The sequence below is a fragment of the Salvelinus alpinus genome, chromosome 5, assembly GCF_045679555.1.
Source record: "Salvelinus alpinus chromosome 5, SLU_Salpinus.1, whole genome shotgun sequence".
NCBI lineage: Eukaryota > Metazoa > Chordata > Actinopteri > Salmoniformes > Salmonidae > Salvelinus > Salvelinus alpinus.
Window position 1 is genome coordinate 66531489 of NC_092090.1, and position 7094 is coordinate 66538582.

Genomic DNA, 7094 nt, shown 5'->3' on the forward strand with positions numbered 1-7094 from the left:
TGACTTGCTCATGCAATGGGACGCGAGGGGTATTTTAATTGAGATTCTCCCCCACTAGTCTAGCGTTGTTACAATACATGATCCACAATGGAGTCTTGTTTAGAGTTTAGCGTTCCACCATTGGTTGTTCTCACCGAGACTGGTCACAATTTATCAACAACTCGCACGAGCTGCGGTGGCAACACCCCTTTTTGTGCGAAAGACCACGCCCCGTGGACATGCTGCTTTCGCTGTGTACATCGGTGATTGGTTTCTCAGTGTTGTTTGCCGTATTTCAAGATCAGTGGTTGGCCGAATTCACATGCTGTTCCACTATTGGTCTGTCTCGTTTAGTGACAGTTACCTTTGTTTTCCTGATGAGATAATATGGACCGCAGAAGTAATTAAGCATTTTTAACCATAAACATTTGTGATAAAGTATTGATATATTGATAAAAACATAATTGAATTATAGAAATCATGACAGTGGAGAGCCGACCTTAATTCAATTTGCATTTAGGTTTCTTTACTTGAGAACACCTTTTAACACTTGGAAATCTCCAAATATGCTTGAAAACTAGATTGGTAGATTGATTCATAGCAGGTTATGCAATTGGCATACTAGCTATGAGGGGAAAAGCCAGCGTTGAATTGCATATGTTGCGGCAATACTACACAAAATATATTGTGTGCATGCTTGACAGGACCATAGTTGATGATCCTCTGGGAAGATTAAGTTGAGATATTCCATCAGTCGGACCAAAATGCCCATAATCAAATCTATTTAATTGGAACGCAATTGTTATTGTATGCGAGAAAGATTAAGATAGACCAACAAGAACTTTGGCCATGCAAGGTAGATCACATGGGAGGCATTCACTAGGAACCAAACGGAATGAAACCATTATTATAGCAGTGAACGAAAAAAAAACATTTTGAACCTTAAAGGAACCTTCAAAAATATTATTCTCAGACCTTCCAGCACTGAAAACTATCCCACTTAGAACCCACATCTCGATCTAACATTTATATATTTCTTAATTCCATTCTTTTACTTTTAGATTTGTGTGTATTGTTTTTAGATACTACTGTACTGTTGGAGCTAGGAACACAAGCATTTCGTTTACACCCACAATAACGTCTGCTAAATATTTGTATGTGACCAATAACATTCCATTTTGGTTTGATTAGAGCACTACATTTCAAAAATGTGTTTGCTTACATCAAAAAACGAGAAGGGGCCATGATCTGAATTTAAGTTCTTAATCTGAATCAAAAACACCTTAAAATGCATGCTGAAAAGCATATTAACCCAGGCATGTTGTTAACAAGGCTCATTCTTAAAATAAATAAACAAAACTGATATTACAGAAACATTTACTTATTCAGTCGCATGAGTATTTGCAGAACTTATATGCAGTGCGTGCATGGAGTCACACACGCACACAGTGTCACAGAGAGAGACCACAAGGCTAGTGTAACATCAATGAGTCTGTTGTTTATCCTACTTCAAGCAATGAAGTCCAGAGGTCTGTTGAATCCACCTTTTCTGTTCATGTACTGCCTGAAAAGAGAGGGGGAAACGTTACATCACTGCTACCCTTGCAGCACTTGTACATTACATCATCATCCACCAATAGGAGAGACGATCTGTCTGTATAGAAACACCTGCAGAAGTGATTGGCTCCAGTGAGAATGAGCACTGTTCAGACTGCTCAATATCAGCCAGGACCTTGTGTCTTGCAGTTGCAACTGTTGATTTATAAACAAACCATGCTATTTGGCACATACATCAACAAGATATGCTACCTAATTACAGGCCAGAATGTGATGGAAAATAAAGAATAGCCAAACATGAAGGACTAGATACTGAATATGCAGTCCCACTCATATGCAATATTATGAATATTAGATGCAGTCTATATTACAGCATTTACACGACTACATGTGGGCAGTTTTGAATGATATTTGTGAAATGATAAACCACATAACACCTCTTGTAGTTTCTAAAGACAATGAATCAGCATACCCGTATTTCCTCTTCTGAGACAGATTGATAGCATGTGCATTGACTGCGCCATCGGTCTTCCTTCCCTGTTGGCAAAGACAGCCACATTAACACATCACACTTGAAGTAGGTCAAGGTATCATCCAAAAACAAGAGATTGTTCACTATTCATTCAATGGTGGCAATCAAGACTTAAATTGTTTCAAATGAAAACATGTTCTCCCAATAAAAACTGCTACACACAAATGGAGACCTACCCTTTTGATAAGAATCACAGCCCTAACAGATTCCCTTAGTCTTATAAACTGTGAAGTGTCACACGTTCTTTATAATCACTATTATTACCATATGGTTCTTAGATCTGTGATTGTTGTTAGTGAAGAGCACTGTACAATCAGTTTGGTTTATGAGCCTGTGCAAACTGTGCCACCCTGTGGCGAGTTGGACAATTTGGGCACTTACCTGCCTACAGCAGTGGTTGTTAAACTTCTCCTCTGGGACCGTCACACATTTAATAATTGTGTGGTAGGGTGTAATGATGACGCTGATCGTGTTGCAAAACGTTTCGTCTGTTGCGAAAACCGTTAACTCCAAATGGAAAACGTGCAAACAAGTGTTTCTATTGGAAAAATTCAGTTCGGTCCCTCCCCGTTTTGTTTGCTCCGTTTGCTTCTTAAAACGGTAAAAGGTTACCGTAATGAATACACCCCTGAACAAGCATACTTGATTCACTAATCAAGGGTTTGGTGTTAGTTGATAACTCAAATACGTGGAACGGCTAGGGGTCACCAAGGAGAGGTTTGAGAACCAGAGGCCTACGGTATAATACAAATATAATATCTATAGATATCTTTGACAAGCCTAACCAGGAACCTCTAGGTTTGAGACAAGTCGACAGAATCCTTACTTTTGTGGTGTCAAAGTTGCCGAAGCCCATAATCTTCATCATCTCAATCTCCTCTTTGGTCTTGCCCTGCATATCTTCCTCTGTAAACAATACACACATTTAACACTAAGCAGGTTTCCATCCAACCTTTTTATGCGAGTAAAGTACGTTGGATAAAAAAATGTACTGATGGAAACAGCAAATTTGCCCATAAACATTACAAATTGACAAACCATGCCAGACAAGGTTGGATCTTTTTGTGTGTGTAAAATTAATTCTGCAAGAAATGGCAGTGGAAATGCTTTTATGTGCAAATATTGAAATAACCATCCTTTCTAGAAGTCCCACGATGATAGTCTATGTTATGTGATCCTCCCACTGTGAACTTTCAAGGGTAGTGAAAGCATAGTGGTGAGCTTGATGCTTCGTTCCAATAAATATCGAGTTTTATTTTGTTGACATGGGTGCTTGCCTGCTGTTTGACAAATAAAAATTATATTTTGTCCATAATAATCTCATCGTGTAGTAGGCTATACCCATACTGTATCTGTAAATTGTTGGCTAGAGTGCACGTGCCAATATTATTTTTAGTTACAATTTTAGCACTACTGATTATTTTGTAACGGAAACCCTGAGAATGGTTTACCAAGAAAAAACATGACTAATTCGAGGTAAAAGGGAGTTGGAGCACTCAATAAAAAAAGAGCAGTGATTTATTTTTGCTCACTTTAATCTACTGTACAGGATGCGAACTGGTGACCCATTTATCCTGTCTTTTTTAAATTTGATTCGGTACATGGGAATTTAACCACAAAAGTTATTATGTGCCCTACGTTATCACGCACAAGTACATATGTTTTAATATTCACATTGAAATCTGTCGCCAATTGATTGGAAACCTAGCTAGTGACACACAACAATAGTATTTATCCATATCCTCACATAAGGGGTGCGTCCCAAATGGCAGACTTTTCACCATTTGAAACGCATCCAAGTTCATAACAGATAAACCACCCGAGATCTGATGCTCCTTAATCCGCTTATCCTTGGAATCCTTTTGATCATCATCACGCCTGTCCTTCTAACCTGGAGGGGGAGCCAGAGGAAGAGTGTAGGCTGGGAAGAGACCTAAAGAAAAGAGACAGCGATAGCTAGAGGACGGGTTATCTAGGCAGAGATCCTATTCTATATCATCTTCTTGATGTGTGCACTAATCATTTCCCCTAATGGACTGGTTTAAGAAATATTATGGAAACTGGAAACACCCTCCAGCCCATTCTAACACCAACGCAATACTTTTAAATTCTTGAGGATTAGGTGAACAAGTGCACATTTTGGAGAGAAGCATAGGGAATCAGAACGCTAGTGATACTTTTGAAGTAAGCACAAGATATCAGTGTCTTTAGCCAGATATACTTCTGTCAATGGGTGTGTAGCCTGTGAGGTTACACCACATACAGTAGTAACCACTGACCCTGTGTGAGTCCACTGTCTCCTTTCAGTTGAGTTGACTCACTGGTCTTTTCTCTCCTTTCCCTGTCTCGAGAACGGGAGCGTTCCCTTTCTCTGCGCTTTCGTTCGCGGTCCCTAGAACCCGAGCGCCGTCTCTGCAGAATATGCGAAACAAAGAACAAGACAATACTTAGTAGGGCAGGGTACGAAGCATCCATGTTATGAATTGTTCCACGAATCCACGAATGTTGTTAAGTAACTGGTTTGGGTTTAATATACTTTCGTACTAACTCAACAAAATAATGATGCTGCTAAAGTGTTGGGAGAACTTATCTATGTGCAGGGTGTCATGTCTCCAAAATACTAAAGTAAATAACTTATTTTGAGCACATTGTTTACCGCCAGACTAGCTCTGGTACATGTGCATACGTCGGAGGGGCATGCAAGTAGTAGCACATATCCGACGCATGTTCGCGGACTAGAGCTAATCTGGTCGTTAAATTCGTATTTGATTAACGACACCCTACGCGTACAGACAAAAGTTATCCAACACTAGCAACATCTACACGTTGCTGAGTAACAACATTATTTTGAAACAACTCAAATTCGTGGGGAAAACTGAAAAAATCAATTGAACGTTCCAGAGCATAGAGGAAACTCGTTATTGTCGGGTGATGGACCAGAGAAATACGCACTAGCTAGAATGTACACAAACTAAAGTTAACCCAATTAGCATAGTTTATCTCCAATGTTTAGAGTTAAACATCTCAATGTTAATGGCGAGACCAAAATGGTGTAGTTATTATTATCACCAATTTGCTAGTTAGAACAAATATGGACTGTTTGTAACTAGAATGCTGAACGTTAGCGAATTGCTATTATTATTGCTTATTCGTTGCTGAAGCAAACCTCGTTTTGTTGGGCATCGGCTTCTACTTCTGCCCATTTTAGTGCCTTCTTGTGAAGGTCTTCAAACAATAAGCAAAGTCAAAACCTCGACAATTTAATAGATCTCTTCCGTTTGATTTCAGTAACCCCGAGCCAGCAGATGAAAAATACAGAACAGAAAAACGGAAGCCCTCAACACATAAACCTATCTTGACTGCCCCCTAGTGGGTGGAATTAATATGAATGAACGTTGCCTGTGGATTTCGGTAATTCATTTCTATTTCTATTTCTTCTTTGGGATTGGGTTGGCTGATTCGTCCAACTTTTATGGTGTATACACACTGCCACCTACTGTACTGCTGTGGGAGGCCAGTCACGGCCTAACTAAATTAAATTCTATTCATTAGTCCTGTTCCTCTAAGAAAGTGAAATAGAGCCCTAGACATCACTTCCCTCCCCCACTACACCACCCAAACCCCATCCAGCTTCTCTAAGCCTTTCACACAATCTCTCATTATCTACGTCATACAGTTCACAAAATATCAACACATGCTCCTCCACTAAACACTCATCACACAGGCCTGTTTCTTGTCTCCCTATCATCCACAGCGTGGCATTCAAACCTGTGTGCCCAAACCATAGTCTACTCCACATAACTTCCTCTGTCCTACATCCCACCTCTTCCTTTACTGATCGGTGCACGCAATAAAATTGCCTCCCCTTACTACTAGCATCACACTCCCTTTGCCAAAGATCTAACCCATTTCCCAGATCAAGGACTGACCGGCGGCCCAGTGGGACCTGAATATCTATCCCCTCTCTCCGCACAGCACTCTTAGCCACCACATCGGCCTTCTCATTACCCTCCACACCCACATGGGTGGGAACCCAGCAAAACCTTACCATCACTCCCGTCCTCTCCAATCCCACTAACCTCACCATCATCTACACAAACAAGTCTCCCCAATCCGACCTGATCACCACTCTGAGTGGTTTCACCTCCTCCACCCATCCCAAACCTATCTGGGATGTACACCCACCCTACCACTGACTGGATTCTTTGAACCATCTATATCCTTAAAAACAAATAAAAACTACTATCTATAACTCTCCACACACAGTCTGACGTCCTCAGCCCATTCTCTCCTGCCGTCAATCCTCTCCACATCTACACTTGGTTTCGGAAACAGCCGCAGAGGAATGGTCCCCAATGCAATTGGGGACCAATTGCCCTATCTCTCTCTCACCCAGTCCATATTCTACCACCTTCTGCCTGATTGTCCACCCGTACCTCCTCTGCTTACCCACTCCTCACTCCCAGCATTCCCCAGTTGCCGTGACCGCAGGATGTCCTTCTGAACTCCCTTTCAACCTCCCCCAGTGTGCTAATGCCAGTTTGTCCCGCCTTTTCCTCAGTGGGAGTTCCCCACTATCCACCTGCAATGCCTCAACAGGTGTCGTCCTGAAGGCACCCACACACAATCTCAGGGCCCTTGACTGTATCCTATCCAGGCGCTGTAGTACCGTTTTAGCTGCCAATCCATATACAAAGCACCCATAATCCAAAGATGACCTGATCAATGCCTGGTACATACAGTACACAACAGTGTTTGTCTATTCGATCTCCAATCATATCCTGCCACTGCCCTCATGAGGTCCAGCGCCTTTCCTACACTTTATTTCAATATAGTCAACATGTCTCTTCCACGTAAGCCTCTTATCAAACCCCATACCTAAATACTTAAACATCCTACCTATATCCTGACTATATTTGCAGCTTAACATCTTTAACATTTCAATGTATTCTTCTTCTTTGGTATTATGGTGGTCCGCAAACAAATGTTTTAGTTGCATGCCGCCACCTACTGTATTGGCTGCATA

At 41.2% G+C, this 7094-nt stretch overlaps 1 long non-coding RNA gene across 2 annotated transcripts; it reads right to left on the reverse strand.

Annotated features, from left to right (window-relative positions):
* Positions 1–2894: 2894 nt before the first annotated feature.
* LOC139576558 (uncharacterized) lies at positions 2895–5469 on the reverse strand. Of its 2 annotated transcripts, XR_011675145.1 has the most exons (4): positions 5235–5412; positions 4348–4480; positions 3888–4001; positions 2895–2974 (listed from the first exon to the last, which is right to left on the reverse strand). It is a non-coding gene; the product is annotated as an uncharacterized lncRNA (long non-coding RNA). The 2 variants fall into 2 exon arrangements; XR_011675144.1 differs by lacking the exon at positions 2895–2974 and having other exon boundaries at positions 3289–4001; positions 5235–5469.
* Positions 5470–7094: the final 1625 nt, after the last annotated feature.